At 42.1% G+C, this 16,084-nt stretch overlaps 1 protein-coding gene across 1 annotated transcript in view; it reads right to left on the bottom strand.

The window, feature by feature from the left end:
- Positions 1 to 15,354, bottom strand: part of lrrc7 (leucine rich repeat containing 7) — a 154,864-nt gene extending 139,510 nt beyond the window's left edge. Inside the window, exon 1 of the mRNA XM_086268044.1 lies at positions 15,021 to 15,354. The gene's annotated coding sequence lies outside the window, so the exon portion shown is untranslated. The remainder of the gene's footprint in view (positions 1 to 15,020) is intronic.
- Between the last annotated feature and the right edge of the window lie 730 nt (positions 15,355 to 16,084).

Below are 16,084 nucleotides of genomic sequence, written 5' to 3'. Positions count from 1 at the left end.
AAACTCTGGCCTGAACTAAAAGAAAGGATGGTTTCCAAATTCTGTTCAGAAACATAGCAACAGGACACAGAACCCTGATCTCGACATCATGCGGTCAGTGTGGATAACACGAAGACCCGTTTGACACTGACATGGCCACAGAACAAGAGCAGGGGTTCAGTGGCTAGCACTTTTTCCTCACAGCAAGAGGTAACATTGCAGCTCCATGTGTGGAGGTTGCATGTTCTCTCTGTGCTTGCAAGGCTTTCTCCAGGAGCTCCAGTTTCTCCAACTAATGAAAAAGCATGTCACATTAATATTTTGTCGTTTCAGGACTCTCTTGCAAATTTCAGGTTTAAACCTCCAGGTGAGTCTTTTCTCATAAAATGTTGAGAAAACAGTTTGTTTTGCTGAAGTCTGTGTAATTGAGAAACAGGTAAGTTCCTCAGTGCCTCCCTCCTACACACAAGCACAATTGTTTTGTAACATGTTAGGTCAGTTGTGTTGTTTTAACCAACACACGTGTCCTCTTTACCCAAAAAACGGATTTTACTTCATTGAGGGTAAATTCTCTTAGTGTGTTCACTCAAAGAGATGCAGGCTTACGTGTGACATCCAGCACTGGAACCAGAGCTCCACCTGCTGCATACGACGGAGCACACAAACACACACATATATTTGTATATTTCTATCACTGTGAGGACCTTGACTGGCACAATGCATTCCTGAGCCCCTTACGAGCCCCGTTATGAACTTGAATAGTCAATCAATCAATTTCCTGATTGCGACTCTAACCTACACCTGATTCTAAGCTGAACCCTAAAACTCCAACAAACCTTTATTGAAATTCCCAAAAGTGAGGGTGAGTCAAGCTGTCTCCGCTCCCAAGCTCTAAAACTCCGACTGGTCCTCAAAGAGAAGAGCCATCCAAAAGTGCACACACACAGCTGTCAGTACTCCCCCCTCCCCCCTGCTTGCTCACAAAACAGGAAGTGTGGATTCTGAGAGGAGGACAGATCAGTGTAAACCCCATGGTAACAGGCAATGCACACGCACACAAAATCCTCCTCCTTTAAAATAATCAAACATTATATGCACCTCTGCAGTCAGTTGCTTGTGGCTTGTGAACATACAAATTTGCAACAATGAACTTCTCCAACCTGTTTCCAGCATCAATCGATTTGTTACTTTCCACACAGACATGCAGGTGGTCCGCTCAACTGCAGGTGGGATGTTTTTTGCCATGTGTCAACTCTATCATGAGTGCATGCCTGCATGCACGAAACTTTTAACACTTGAGGTGATCCTTCTGGCAGAGGATGACACCCCTCCCCAAAACACCAAAAAGATCTAAACGACTTTGGTAATAGCGTGATAGCATGTACGGTTTCTATACATGCATCAGTCCAAGATGTGCCACCGGAACCTAAACACACTCTGTTCTGTTATATTTATATAGCACAGAACACCACTATGGTACTAGCGAAAGAGACAGAAATGAGTGATCCGGTGATCCTAAGATGACTAAGAAATGACTAAGAAGACTAGGAAGAACCCCCATTAAACCTCTGGCAGTACCAGGGTCAGAGGGGGGCAGTTATCTGCTGGGACTAGCAGTGGGATGAGAGAGGAAATTAGAAGAGAAAATATAAAAGAGAGGCAGAGACAGATCATGAACAACAATGTGAATAAAGCGCAAACCATGCAAGGGAGAAGCAATAAAGTTTATGACGTGCAGTAGAGGAGAGTGAAAAAGAGGTGAGTGGAGGAGAAGTGCTCACTACAACATGAGCACTTCTCCTGAACAACAGTTAATTATCTGAACAATGGAAAAACACAACATGGCCGCTCACAATGAGATGAAATAAAATGAGCGTGCATAAATTAGGTAGGTAACTGCTTTTGTTGGCGGTGGTTTTTAAAGGTAAAGGTAACAAAGTGGCAGCAAGGCTAAAAACTGCAGTCTCTTGAACAGCCACTCGAGTCTGAACATCAGCTAGATTTGCATGATAAAATGCCCAGAGAGGAAGTTAGCATGTCTACATGATTTTACAACCTGCTAACCAAAGCTTGCTGACATTAACAGATAAGTTAGCACCTGACATAAATATGGGTCCATACAACCAGCAGGGTGACAATCATAAACTTAAAGGGGAGGCTTCAACAAGCCAATAAGTGACACTACAATGACAACATTCATCATCTAAATACAGTCTATAGGTTGAAATGCACGCATAAATCTTTCTTTGTAGGATCTCTGCAGTATACCTACGTAACTGGCCAAATTCCACAATTCCCATATTCATTAGCACTTGGGACAATCCTGATGATCATCCGGCCACATGGATTATTTAATACAGTTAATACTGGATAGAGCAGACAACAGATGGCATTTTCCAGTTAAGGGGCTCCCAGAGCAAACTGGTCCCTCCTTTTTTCCCTCTTTTTCTTCAACTCTGAAATATCTTGAACACTTCTGTTATGTTTGGGAGTTTTTCTTGCACACCTTTACAAGCATATATAGTCGTCCAAGCTGGCAATCCCAAATTGTTCAATTTATCTGAGCAATAACTGTGAAAAGTCCCAGATGACTCACTCTGTCAACAGCATCAAATGCACGCAAACACCAACTCAGACTATGATTCACACAAATTTCCAGCAAATGTTAGCATCGTACAGAAGCAGCACAGCAACACTTGACTAGTGACAGAACGAAAAAAAATACGAGAGAAGACACAAGTTAGTGGCCTGTGCTGTCCCTGCTACTGCCAACAATTCTGGAGTCTGGAGAGCCTCAGTGAGAGCCCACTCTTCCCCCCGTGGAGCTCTGCGAATGTGTATGTGTCCATGGGCATCCTGTGTGTGTGGGTGGACAGTGAAGCTGAGTTGTCACGTTGGGCAGAACATATCTGCATATTCATAACTGAGCATCTACAGCATACAAACCTGCACGCAAATACCCAGGTAATGCCGAATTTACCGTTAGAGTAGAGCAAATAGTATTTAAAAAAACAACTACAAATCCAACAAAATGATGGTCTTGAGATCAGAACAGCGGGAGGCAGGTAGGACTGTGAGAGAGAAACATGTGGTAGAGTGAAGGAGCAAACTGAAAGACACAATGGTGCACTAGGATGAGAGCGAAAGAGAGAAAGAGAGAGATAGCGGAAGAGAATGAGTGGTAGGAGACTCTGTGTGGGTTGACTTTTTCTCTCCCGGGTGCTATGGTAACCTACAGAGCTGAGGAGAGGAGAGGAGAGGAGAGGAGAGGAGACATATTCCTCCCAAAGTGACCTTGGTTAACCTTCCGAGTTTTCTTCTTCTCAAGACAAGACATCATTAGACAAAACCAAATATCTCAACAACTACTAGAGGAAGTTTAGTGATCTGACCATTTTTCGGGTCAAAAGTTTGACTGTCCACTGAGTTGCTCATCCATCCAGATGCTAAGTAGCTAATGTCAGAATGCAAAACCATGCAGTGATCATGTCAAATCATTATATTTGCTTCACATTAGCTTGTCACAGGAGTGCTCCTCTTGTTCAGTCCTGCAAGAACTCTTGCGCGATACTGCTCAGCAAAGGAAAACGATCACAATGGAAGATAAAGCAAAAGCAGTTTGAAAAAACATAGTAAGGCGGTGTTTTACCATGTTTGACCCGGTTTGAATCACACTGTGTGTCTAAACCTGCAGTCGCTGTAAGTGGGTTTGTTTTTTTGTTGGCAGGTGATATTAGATGCAGAGGCACACGCATACATCATGCATCAGGTGGATTTCCACCCCTGCAGCGATATTTTTAGATTGTCAGTGAAGCATTTTGATGGCACGTCTTTATCTAAAATGCTTTGGCTCTGAGTGGTTGTCTCCATTGTCTAAACAGTTCAGTGATCATAATCAGAGAGTAAAAAAAACCCAAACCTGTAGCTTTGCAGTCTTCTTAGCTACATCGCATAAATGTCGCATTTCACTTAAAACAAGGAGAAATTTCGATTTTGTGTACTAAGTATCTAATTGTTGGTGATAATTAAATGTATTTAGATGCAAGACTTTTATTGTTACATACTCTACAGCTGCAAATATACACCTTTATGTTTTACACTGTGACTTTCCTTTAGAGTTTTGTCAAACTTTGGATATTGTAAAAGAATACATAGTAAAGGAAGAAGAGGCAACCTTGCTCGCACCAAATCTTATCATAGCAGTCTGGCAGAAACAGTTTCCCCCTCCTATTTCTGTAATCAACCACCAAAAAACTGTTTGTGGGCGGACTTCTGCTTTGTTTGCTGTTGTGACAGCTGAGGCCATAAACAAAGGAACTGCAAGGCTGTAAACATAACAGTTCTTTGTTCCAAATTCTCTTCGTATAATGTCTGCCCTGGAGCGCAATGCAGCAAATTAATCACAACATGGTATGGTCCTATGTCAGTATGGAGCAGGGATGGGATCTGAGCCCTCTGAATAGGAGTGGGACACTGTTTTATTGTATAATTTAAAAAGGGGACAATAATAATAAACTGAATAAACTAAAAGATACATTTAGAGCCCGAGTGATATAGCGACTGATGTCAGCTATTAGCTGATATATCAGTATCACATTTATAAAAACTGAAAACTGAAATGAAAAAGTAAAGTAGAGACCGAAGAAACACCCTTCAACCACATTAAGAGTGTGGATGTTGCTCAGTTTGTTCACCAGAGGGCACTCTCCAATGCGCCTGTTGCCAAATGGGTTTGTGACACTACAAACAACAACAAACAGCTGATCCAAGCATAGTCAGGCAAAGGAGTAATCGATGACTTGGCAGCAACATAACAAAACTAAATATGTAACATAAACAGTGTTGGGACTAGCGCGTTATTAAGTAACGCGTTACAGTAACTACGTTATTATTGTGGTAACGAGCACGGTAACTAGTTATTATGCCAAAATCAGGAACGCGTTACTCGTTACTTCGTGTGGTGGCTATCGCGGAGCTTCCACAGATTCAGTAACATTAGCAAGTGGTGGAGGCAGCAGGTGGATGAAGGAAAAGGGAGGCAGAAGGAAAAGAGACCCGAGGCGGCCGCCGGTCCAAGTGTGAACTGAACTTCAGGTAAGAAGTTATGACCTGCAGTCTCTCTGGGTCAGATATGAACCAAGTTTAGGTGGAGTTTATTTTTGTTATTCTGACTTTTTCCGTACTGTGTGCTAGCTAGCATGACGGAGTTTCTATACAGCTGGGTGGGTGCTATGAAGTTAATGATGTTGAACTTTATTTTGTTCATAAGTTATTAGAGTTGCCAACCGTCCCGTCTGGTATTCAGAGAAAATATTACGCGTTTCTTCTTGAGGTGAAAAGGAACAGTTTGTCCCGGACTTCAGCTACAGTGAAAAAGGCACAAAGCTGGAGTTATTCTGTGTCTTTGCTGCACAGCTGCCTCTTCTTCTTTCATTCTCCCCCCTCCCTCTCCCGTTTCTACTTCAGTCATGAAAACTGATCAATGATCAGCTGATCGGCTCTCTTGTTTGTTTATCGCTCACTTTGCACCGAAAGAGGAAACCAGCGGATGTCGCGCTAAACAACAGCAGCACGTTTAAGCTTGATCAGCTATTGTTAGAGTTTATTTAATATTAATTTCTAGTATCAGCTGATGTTTGCTGGAGCCACAGCTGTAAACCTGCTGGTCATGATATGGTTTGGTTATCTGGTGAGAGGGAAACATGAAGATGAAACCAGGAGATGTCCTTACTGAATCATCAGAGCTGAACAGGTGATGGAGAAACAGGTTTACCTTTTAGGTGACATGAATGAGTTGAAGGGAAGTTATGAACTGTTTCTGAGAGACAAATAACCCCAGGATCCTTTTTTAGGTAGCTGACAGCTGGTAACTGTGCAGGTGCGGGTCTAGCAAAGTGTGGCCAGGGGGGCATGTAGGGCATTAACAGGGAATGGGGGGCACAAAGAAATACCTTTCTTTCTTATTCTCATTTAAAATGTCTAGCTTTTAAAAAATAATTATCTGAATCCTACAACAAACAATTGATAGATTGATGCATATATACCATCAAAACAGTGTACATCACTGTCACAACAGTGTTTATTTTCATTCAAAGGCTTTATGATTTTTCCTATAATGGTGGGTCTAGTCAAAACGCCCGGGCCAATTTTCTGTCCCAGTCCAGCCCTGTATGCAGCTCATCTGCAGTCTGGTGTTACCTACATCTTCCTACTCAGAAGGCAGAATTTCTGAGTTCTGTGTACAATCAAAAGCACCACGACTGCAGTTTTTGTGTTGGATGTAAAAGGCGCGCATGATGCTGTGACGTAGGCTAGAATCATGGCAGCAGTCAATGACGGTCCAGGCGTGGGATTTCTCTCGTGGAACTATGCACATTATCTTTTCCTTTCTATTGGTCGGTGGCACAGTGCACTTGTGGCAAGTAAGCAAGCTAGAAGACTGGCAAAGTTATGGAAGAAACACATTAACAAGAGAATTCTGTGTAAAACCAAAGTTACTTTCCCTAGTAACTAGTTACTTTGAAAGTAACGAGTAACTTGAAGTAACTGAGTTAATTTTGAGAGAAGTAACTAGTAATGTAACTAAGTTACTATTTTAAAGTAACTTACCCAACACTGAACATACAGAAAATATTTTTAAATCCCTAAATATCAGTATTGGTCTTAGAAAAAAAGGAATATTGCTGAAACGAGTCTAAACGTATTAGTATTGTGTGGATGTTTGGGGTTGAGGGTGGAGCCTTTCCAAAGGTCAAGAGCTGGGGCACATCCTGAGTAGATCTGCACCTAAAGCAAGTTCAGAATCAAATATGAAAGTATTGAGAACCTGTTTTTGAAGTGTGGGAGGAAAAACACACACAGGCACATGGAGAATCTGTGTGAACTCTGAACATTTGGTGCCAATCGCCATACACTGGGCCTCCCTCATGTCTTTGTATTTTAGCTTAATTGAATTTCAATCTGGGGCTCCTCACCTTGAACGCTCTAGGTTTCTTTTTAGTGATCCACACATGTCTGTGAACTGTTATTATCTTCACCTCTGGTCGGGGTGAGGCATTTTTTTGTAACAGGCATGGAAGTAAATATCCTCCCTGCACCTGTGAATGTTAACCAGTCCATTTTGACTGTGGATAACACATTTCCACAAGGAGACTAGTGCAGAGATAACAGTGGCAATTGGTCTCAATATAGCAGAGGACACGCAAGAAGACATGTTCTCAAAAGAGAGTGAGAAAAAGAATCTGTGTAAGCCTAAGGGATGACTGCAGTTAAGCAGGGTTTTCATACTCATGAAACTGTCACTGTTATTCTCTTATTCAATCAAAAAAATGGATCTGGGGGATTTTGTTTCTGAAATTGCAAAATAAACACGTCATAAGATTAAAAAGGCTGTCTGATTGTCTGTCGTATGATTGTGTTGAATCCTTAATCTGCGCAGTAATGACACCTGACAGATGCTGTTTATCTGAAGCTGCAGGATAATCAGAAACATCGATTATGGGCTGTTTTTTGCTGACCGCAGATTAACGCGCTTACATGTTTTTCAGCAACGGGAACTGTTGAAAGCTCATCACTTGAATGAGTCATCCTCTCCGAGGCTCCTTAAACTGTGCCAGCGTTTTCTTTCTGCTGTTTTTATAACTTGTGACAGAAAAATTAAATATCGTTTTTTTATGTTTAATATTGTGGAAACCTGACAAGCTTTGCTTCTCTCATCTGTCGCCTCCTTTGTCTCTCGCTCTCTTTCTTCCCAGTCTCTGCTCATTTCTCACTGTTTCGTAATCCAGCTGAGAATGATGCAACTATACAGTAACTGTACAGACAGACGAGCGCAAACACACACATAATCTTTCTAAACCAGACTACTTAGGAAGCAATTCATCTGCACTTAGCCTGAATTTTATGGACAGATGAAAAACCTTCTTTCTAGCACCATTTCTCTTTTTCTGGATTGCACGTCTGTCTTCATATATGTGGGTCAGAATGCTTCACTTGTAGCCGGGCCTACTTTAAGTAGATTGGTTTGCAGAGTTTTTCTTATTACGCTGATTAGACTTGTGTACCTACACTGAATGCTTACCGATTTTTCCAGTCCTCACAAACTAAAAACAAGCACATATGCCTGCTCTAATAGATGCAGGAGCAGAATCAGTTACGCTAAAGCCTCTGCTTATTACTTTCAAATGAAGGAGCTGTTTTTATTTCGTCTAACAGCACTAAGTGATGTTTTGAAGGATTTCAAAAATAAATCTAAGTGGTTTTCCAAGTTGTAACTGTACCTTATATTCCAAGCAAAGGACTGCATGACCAACATATGGCACAGGGCCACACAGAGTTTTTTTTTTTCTTATTTAATAAACTAGAAATTAATTAGCTTTAAAGAGCACGATGGGTTCTGAATTTATATGCGATTTTGGTCCTCGGATAAAAAAGGAATTTTTAAAATCCAGTTTATTACTATCCATTATGTCTGTGAAGGTTCTCAGTCATCCAGGTCATCGTAGTCTAAGTCTTCACCTCTCACCCAACAAGCTTCTTCAGTTCTAAGAGCAACTGGTGGTTGAGTCCCAGATTTAAAGCCCTATGGGAGTGTCCCCAAGATGGTCATCTTGGCTCATCACACGAGCCAAGATGGTCGTTCACAGTGGACATCGATGGCTTCTTTCACTACTCTTTCTAACCATCTGTGTTAGATGGATGAACAGAGGCGGTGGCTTACGACACCAACTGTCTGTCATCTATAATACAGTTTTGAGATCCCTTCCCAGACGCCTTAACTCCCACTCACATCCTGGGCCATTTGACCTCAGGAAATCACATGATAGGGTGGGGCTAGGCTTCACAATGGGTTCACCCAAAACCTCGGCTGATTGTGACCCACACCCACTTTCACACCTTGGCTCGTGTGATTAGGTAGAAAATCCATAGGGGGGTTCATGACCCTCTTGGGGGCACTGCACTCCCATAGGGCTTGAAATCTGGTTATCTCCACCAGTTGCTCTTAAAACTTAAGAAGCTTCTTGGATGAAACGTCTTCAAGGAAACTTAAAGAAGTCCAGATGCTTTTCTTTCCAAGCTCCTTAGACTACTATCCACTATGTTTACATTTCACTCAAAAAGCACATTTATACTTTCTTTTAAACAACAACAACAAAAAAGAAGTAAAATCCAGGGTAGGATTACTAGAGCCAATAAGCTTAATGACAAGTGTGAGGCATCTATGTGGTACGTACAGTGCATGATGCACAGAGTATGACGGGTGCAACATTAGGATTGAGTTATGGTCTCACACGGACTACTTTCTGTCAAGACATGGCAGCAAGAAAATTAGTTCCTTTGAGTAAAAAGAGGCATCGAGGGGACAGGGGCTGGTGTTGTATCGTTTAAAAATTGGATAACAATGTACATTTCACTTCATGGACACATTTACTGTGGTGCATTGGGACGCTCACGACATCAGATATCGTGCCCCAAAAGAGTTCACAGTGACAAGATTATTGTCATTCAGTGAGTCAAAATGAACCACAGCGGTTGTTATGTGCTGAAAATTAGACTCAAAGTGCAATGAGGTAGCCAGAGTCTGGAACTAAACTCGTGCTATAGTAACATACATAAAGAACAACTGCCCGATTATCCTTGACATATTATTGACACATTATATTTCAAATGTGGTCATCATCAATACACCCTGAGGTGGATCAATCAAAGAAAAGGGAAAAATATGAAATACAGTATTATAACCAAGAAATGACAGTTCCCTAATTGTTAACTCTTTTACAATACAAAGAAAAATGCTGTTGTATTGCAGCACAGGCCATTTAGCGTTTATTCTGCCAATCCTGTTGGAAACTACAAACTACAAGTTATTTGACAAATCTTTGAATGATTTCTATAAAATGCAACTTCTTTTTCTGACTCAAACATAGATAGCAGCCTAACAAAACAGGCATTTTCCACAGCAGTCATGTTGACTTGTCAGAGTAGCATAAGCACAGATGTTCCCAATCACATTAACAATACATCTGTCCCGTTTAAGTTACCCATGAAGTCATAACAGTGTCACACTGACCTGAAACCAAAGCAGCTCAGTGAAATAGAATCAGCCATTATCCTGTGATGAATACGTGTCTTCTGTGAGCGAGAATGATCATGCTCTGTATCACCACAGTTGAGATGATTTAATCTACGTTTTGCTCTAAAAAAAACCCATTTCAGGTTTTCACGGAATATGTTCCCATGATCCGGTTTCTCTAAGCAGTCACACGATGGGGGGTATCAGAATGTGGCTGCAGCCACGTTCATGCCAAAGGCTTGGTGCTGGCACCAGAAGATCAGAAACATGCGCAATTCTAGTGCTCCCATCTCACCAAAAATAACAAACAAACAAACAAACGAACAAACAAACAAACAAACAAACAAAAAGAAATATATGGAATTTAGAAGTAAAATACAGACTACAAGCCACACAACTGCTACATTCCAGGGCTCTGAGACTGAGTTAGTATCTGAATATAAACACGCAGGCATTATAACTGATGCCTTTTTCTCTTTTTCACTGTATTCAAGCAACTGGTGGAGAAGCGTCCCCCGCTGTCCTTTGAGGCAAGAAAGAGACTTGTAGCTTCCACTTAAATGTCAGTTTTAGATTAAGGTAATCTCATTTATATGCATCCCTCTCCACAATGCTTAGAAACACTGGATACTACCTTTAGTACAAACCTGAAACCTCTCACCTTAAAGCTCTCACTCTTGTATATTGCATGCTTAGGCTGGATGGTCAGCTCTGACATTTCATAAACTCAGCCACTGGTGCATTGTTATTTATATTGTTACTGTTGCTTTGCTCACACCTTACTTGCATTCATTACAAAAAACTGTGAAAAGGCAGCCCAAAACGGAGACTATATGAATGTGCAAATTCCTTCAGCTTCAACCCAAGTGGCATTAAATGGGAGAAGTTAAAAGACGACTATAAAAACAGATAAAAGCTTGTAAGGAAGATTAACATCCTGGATAGGTGTCCGGATGAGGTTTAGGTGCCTCTGTTTTAGGTTTGTGTTGTTTACAAATTGCAGTTCCTTCTTTAGAGAATCTGAATCTGTCAAATTGATGTTTATCAGACAAAGGGAAAAAAAGGGTTTGCTGGCCTGCTCCTGTGCACAGTGTATTGCTGCAACACCATTGGAGTGAAAACTTCATAGTGCAGTTCCTTTGGTAACATGTCTGTGTGTCCAGACCTAATAAATCTTAGTGGCAGAATATCCTACATCTCCCAGATCCCTACACCTCAGAAGAACTAGTCCACAATCTTTCCAATCTTTCAATCTGCATCAAACCTTCCCACATTCCCTGGAAGTCTTAATTAGCAGGTTTATGAGCAACAGTACACATCTTCCCCGAGAAACACAGATAAAATCAAACACCGCACAGTTCAGTACAGCTGTTCAAATGTGGAAAAACACCTTCAGAGAATACGGACACAGCTGAGCAGGTTACGTACAATGTAAATCTGAGATAACCAGTTATACTGCTGAAGCTTCAAACATCTGCTGTCGCAGCTTTGACATTGCCATCGGACTGTGGGATGTAAAAAGAATATCCCACAATGGAGGTTGGACCACAGGGGTGTCATCATGACCAGATCGCCTTTAGAAAGTCTCTGTGACCTTGAAATCAGACAGGATAATCATCTGGATATAAATACATACAGACAGTAACAACAAGGGCCGGTTTTAGAAGGCAGGTTTGACTTCATTTAGTTCATGGGCTCAGAAAATAGTTTATCTAAAAGTTCAGTTGAGTGTGTGTGTGCATGGTGAAGGGAAATTTTAAAAGGAAAGGCATCATGATGCTCACATGCTATGAATCACCATGGCAATAATAAGCACAGCCTCCATTTTAACCCACTGGAGGAAAATATTAATACGTAGCGGTACACATCCATCTTTAAAACACGGCATCAACGGTGAAGCAGCCTGAGTTAGAGAAAAGTAAGTTTGGCAGAAGTACACTAGTCCTGAAGTCCTGCTGCCTGGTTTCAAATTCACGTGTAACCTCACAAGGACAAGGTGCCAATAGCAGCAAAAGATCAACGCTCTCCCATATGATATCAGCTGTATAAATAAGGGAATTAAATGGTGTGTCAGATGGCACCTTCATGCTCGGCAGGAGGAGAGGAGGCAAAAAGGAACTTGTGGTTTGTTTAGGGAAATATGCCGCAAAGCAGATAGGGCTCACAGAGTGAAAACGCAGTATAACTTGTGCAGAGTTAAAAGGATGCCTGTTCCTAGAACTGAAAACTTTCCCTTACCTCGAAGCTGACAACCTGGATGCAGAAAAGACGATCTGTCAGATGAAGCAGGTTGCATGTATGCCAATGTAGCAACTATGGAACAAATACTGAAGGGAAGCCGCAACATTCTGACTATAATTTTCCATCTTCTGCCTAAATCAGTTTGAGTTGACATTTATTCTTATTGGCTGCATTAATCCATCAAATCCATCTAATTTTACTTATATAGCACTAAATCACAATACCAGTCACCTCAAGGCACTTTATATTGGAAGGAAAAGTCTTACAATCAGACGACCCGCTTTGAGCAAGCACTTGGCAAGGGTGGGGAGGAAAAACTCTGTTTTAACAGGAAGAAACCTGCAGAAGAGCAGGCTCAGGGACGAGCAGGCATCTGGTGCGACTGGTCCGGGGTAAGTGGAGGAGGACAGGCCAAAAGCTGAAAGTGGAAGAGAGCCACTGTATCAAATCCAAATATTACAAGGTTGTAAAGAGCTGCACAAGAAACTGCCCCTCCTCTCATTTTTCACACATCAATGTTAGTATCATCGAAGCTATGTGATATGAATGCAAAGCTGGTTCAATTTTCAGACTTGTTTTCTTATATAAAAGCTTTTTCTTTAGCTTTCAACAACTGAGTTTGACATTAATTAGAGTTTTGCACCTCCTGTTGCCACTTACGCAGTGTCACTGACACACAGTCATCCTGTTATCCAACAGGCATGCTAAAACACGACTGCCATGCTTTTACCAGTCAGGACTGATCAGGTGATATTCTGAGGTTAGCCTTTAGGCTGCAATCGCAGGACTATGCCGATGTTACTTTACAGTTCGCTAGAAGAATTCCACAGCTGAGGGACATCCCAGTGAATCTGTGGGTTAAGGTGAATATCTCAGTACTTGTGAATTTGTGGGCTGAAATTTGGCTCGCGGTCTCCCCTATCCCCTCGCTTTTTCTCCCTGTCATCTTTCCCTGCAGTGCTCTAAAAACAAGCAGAAAGCAAAAACGAATCCCAAAGCTTTATATCTGCGGTAGACAGAGCTGTGAAGAAGAGATGGTTCCTCCTACGCAGGCAGGCAGACAGGCAGTAGCTCTAGAGACCCAAACACCTCCAACTGTAGCTACTCTCATGCTATGGAATATCTGATTAGGCCTCAGTGATGGCACACAGAAAGCAGCCTCCGTACGAGCTGCCGTCCCGTAGATTTATTCTTTAGATTTGTATCTGCAACAAGCATCTGAATTCAACGAGCGGACCGATACCAGACCTGCAGTCACAAAGATAACAGATTACAGTGTTGTAAGAACTATCAGGTCCAAACTGTAAAGGGTATCGTTAAAGGTTGCCTACGTCAAACCTCAAAAATCTGTTAGGCTGCAACATTAGCGAGGAGACAAGATGGAGTTTTATGAGTGGCGTGAGTCATCTCACATCAAGATGGTTGGCATAGAAAATATCGTCATTCATCCATTCATCTATTCATCACGTACATCTGTAAGATTTGTTTAAATTGTTAAGACTTTTTTTTGTGCTATACCACTAGATAAAACTGTTTTAGCATGTGTATCTTTGTGACTCACATGCCAAAGCATAGACGAAATACTTTGATTTCACCATGCAGATATCAGCATTATCACCACAGTGATAACAAGATTCAGAGTTTTGTATGTTAAAATCATGTTTTTGAATAACATCAATTGTACCTTAACATTTTTGGATCTAAATTGAAGGTTTTGGTTATTTTACTTCAGGAAAAAAGCCCCCCAAAGCAGACAATTAAGAAAATAAATAAATAAATACTTCCTCCTGCTGAAAGTTTTCACACCTGATCCAAAACAGCATTCAAGCCTTTGAGGTGTCCTCAGGTGGTCGGGAAGAGGACTCGCAACGTTAGAGCAGCCGAGCAGAAAGCCAAGTCCCTGATGGTGCAGAGCTGAGTCCTGGGGGCAAGGGGGGAGAGCCAGCTGTCGCCTGGCCCGAGGTTCCTAATGGAGGTTTTAGGAAGTCCTGGTGGCACAGACCCCAGGTGCTAAGAGCAATGCAGACCTCGCGCATGACCCGTCTCTCTTTATGATCTTTAAATTGCATCGAGAGGATCAAACATTCGCCTGCGCACAGCAGTGAAGCGCAGCTGAAGCACAGCAAAGCTTTAAACTGAAAACAGGGTGATGCAGTCATACATATAGATAAAGAGGTATGGATAATTCGGTGTAAGTGTCCTTTGAAGATCAGCCTATCCCATTAGAAACTGCCTTTGTGTCTTTCTAGGTTACAGTAGAAAGGAAGGGAGCAGTGAGGTTTCTCTGGACTGATGGGACAGCATGGTGCTGCACAGCTCTGATACAAGAGTATAGATGAAGTGTTATGTAATTAATACTCCTCCTCCTATGCAGATACAGTAGACAAGCCTTAAATTCCTGGCCTCAGCTGTAACTGTACTCCTGCTAGAGCTCACATATACAGAATCTTTGGAATCACCCTGCCTCAGACCCAGCGGCTCTTACTCAGCTAAAACATTTGCATACCTGAGACTGTAGAACGGGCTTAATGTGTGATGTAGGTTTCATACAGTAACACCAAACAGCCTTGTACAGCCACGCAGGATGCAGGAAAATCTGCCTCAAGCGCACACAATCCAGAGACCTCCCCCCTCCACTTTACCTGCTATCCCATATTTCACAGTGCTGGCAAGGACAGGTGACTGACTAAAGCCAAGACACAGAAAAGTAGCATGCGGCTTCTCTTACCAACAAATCTCCCCCTTGTTGAAGAATCCTTCCTTTCCTCTCCCTTCAGCCGGCTTCTTCCAGAGCTCCAGCTTTCATCTTTCCAGCAAAGCGAGCAGGAGGGAAAGAGTGAAGGACTTCAGATAATTATCATTTCTCTTGCTCTGTTTTCTTTCCTTCTCTCCTCTCTTCCAGATTTCTCCACAGGCTCCGGGGGGAAGCAGGAGCATCAGTGATACACTGCCGCGCGCTCCGCTGCAGGAGGCTGGACGTCAATCACACGGGTAACCCAGGGAACTGCTGAGCCCGCCCCCTGGCCAACCCTGATTGGTCGTCAGTCAGAGAACCAGAAGTCACAAGTCCTCCTCGCAGATCTACAGATGGGTGCTGAGAGCTGTGGTGGGATCATGTACACAGCCAAAGAAAACAGTAGTGGATTGCAGTACTTGTGAACTCTCTTTCTCTCCTATCTCTCCGTGTCTCTCTCTCTCTCTCTATGACTTCAGAGCTGACTGCTTTATTTTACAGTTGCCTAGCAACCCACTGGCATGCGTGAGTATGTGGTGCAGAGCAGGAGGAGAGATGTGGGAGAGAGAAAAGGAGTTCAAGTCCTCAGCCCTCTCTCTCTCTGTCAGAGGTGTGGATGGGTGTTGAATATTTCAGCTTTCAGCAGCCACAGCATCCCTTCTTTGTTTTATGGAGGTTGTTGTTGTTATTGTAGCTGGGCAGATGACTGCATGTGCAGCCCTGCAAAGTACTTGATGTTTGAGGAGTCATTTTTATTCACTTTAACTCAACACCAAAACTTTTGGGGCTAAAAAAACAAAACTGCGATATATCCTATGCTGGTGTTCATTACTTCTATGAAAAACTCAGATCTTTTTAAAGGTTTGGGAATTTGAAATTGGTATAGGTGTATATGTGTTATTATGATGGCAAGTCACACATGGTAAGCTCCACACCTCACCACCAGTTGATTCACTTTCGTTTACTTTGCAGTCACCACTTTAAATATATTCTACTTATTGTCCAATATTGTTTCTTTATTAAATGTATTTTTTTTTCATTACACCTGCCAATGTGGC

This window comes from Aulonocara sp. 'chitande type north' Nkhata Bay, linkage group LG17, assembly GCF_057382095.1.
Source record: "Aulonocara sp. 'chitande type north' Nkhata Bay isolate Kocher_YH1m ecotype deep benthic linkage group LG17, A_spYH_male_GT1.1, whole genome shotgun sequence".
NCBI lineage: Eukaryota > Metazoa > Chordata > Actinopteri > Cichliformes > Cichlidae > Aulonocara > Aulonocara sp. 'chitande type north' Nkhata Bay.
This window is presented reverse-complemented; position numbering and strand designations above follow the sequence as displayed.